The sequence below is a fragment of the Ailuropoda melanoleuca genome, chromosome 10 (genome assembly GCF_002007445.2).
Source record: "Ailuropoda melanoleuca isolate Jingjing chromosome 10, ASM200744v2, whole genome shotgun sequence".
NCBI lineage: Eukaryota > Metazoa > Chordata > Mammalia > Carnivora > Ursidae > Ailuropoda > Ailuropoda melanoleuca.
The window spans coordinates 31,379,431-31,381,071 of record NC_048227.1 but is presented as its reverse complement, the minus strand read 5'-3'; positions in this window follow the sequence as shown (position 1 = coordinate 31,381,071).

The following is a 1,641-nucleotide window of genomic DNA, read 5'->3' as shown; positions in this document are numbered from 1 at the left end:
AGACCTGTAAGTAAACACATCAATCGTAGGATTTCGGGGAGTGATTCAGGGTATGGAAAAATAAAACCAGGCAATAGGAGTATGGAAGGCTCTACTTTAACAAGGCTGGTATGACAAGGGCTCTGTGCTTAAAGGCCATTTGCGCAGAGCCTTGAGAATTGAGAATGAGCCAGATTCCAGAGAGACAGTACTGTGAGGGCAAAGGCCCCGAGGCAGAGAAAAGCCTGGTGTCTTGGGGAAAGAGAAAGGCCAGCGTGACTGGGCAGCACAAGCCACGCAGAGGATGGTGTGAGATGAACACAGAGGAGGCGGGCACAGATCCTGCAGGGACTCGCAGGCCGTAATGAGGAGCTCAGATTTTAGTCCAGAAGCGATGGCTAATTTAAAGCCACCTTGCTTTGCCGGAGCGCGCTGTGGCAGCTCCTGGGAGGTGGTGCCCTGGCCAACTTCTGCAGGCCCTGGGTGGCTCCTGCCCTCGCCGGCATCATCTAAAGGGCCGGTTTTGCCTCTGTGCGGTCATCGCCCGTTTGCGTGGCTGCTTCCTCCGGGTGCCCGGAGCCACAGGGGTGACGGGCCGCCGCGCGGCGCGGGTTAACGGGAGGCCGGGCGGTCCACCTGGGGCGGCCACGCGGGTTCCGGCCGGGGGAGGCGGGGGCTGGCGCGTGACGCAGGCGGCCACATGTGGCCCCGGAGTGTGCTCGCCGGGACAGGTGCGGGGCCGTCACCCTGGCCGGGGCGTCCCGTCCCGCGCTTCGCTTCACTGGCGGCCTCCCTGGCGGGCTGGCGGCCGCGGCGGGCGCGTCAGGGGACGCTGTCCCCGAGGGGCTGCGGGCCGCAGGAAGGGCCCGCTAGCTTCGCCACTTGCAAGCTTTTCTTGGGGCTTGGAAGCCCAACTTGCCCATCCGAGAAATGGGACTCTGAAATAAACAGATGGGGGGCGCACTCTGCCAACTTGGACGTTTTATTCTTTCTCTACGTCCCTACCCGTTTTGGAGCCCAAGTGTTGGAGCAGGAAGACTGCCGCCCCAGACACCCAACGTCCCTGAGGCTCAGTGGCCCGACTTAAATTTGCGTTCCCCGGGGTCGAAAAGCTCCTGAAAAGCCCCTGCGGGGCGCGGTCCCTGGGCCGGATCACGTGACCTCCACTCGACGCCCCGCGGGGGAAAGCAAGCAAGTGCGCATGCGTACCTTTTATTCCTCCCCCCACCCCCCGTTGGCTTGGACGCAACCACTGTCAGCTCCTCCCCCTCCTTTTCCTCCTCTTCTATCCTTCCTGACACACACTCCCTTCCCCCCGCCCATTGGTTACGTCAGCCAGACAGGACGGTGAGCCAATCACGGTGCTGTGTTCAGAGGCCGGCACGCGGAACTGGTCGGATCGGACCAATGAGAGCCCGCGGAGCGGGCGCGCCCCAACCGGGCAAGGGAGCCGAGGCCGAGTGGGCGGTGCTTCCCCAGTCAGCATGTGGGCGGGGGAGGGCGGGGACCAGCAGCCGCAGAGGCGTCGACCGCGGCGGCGACGACGACGTTCCTCAGTCTTCGGGGTGGGCTCGGCGGCGCAGGCCGGGCATTGCGGAGGGTTCGGCGGTCAGCGGCGGCGGCCCTAGGGGGCCGCGGCGCCATGGGCGGGCGGTAGACGGG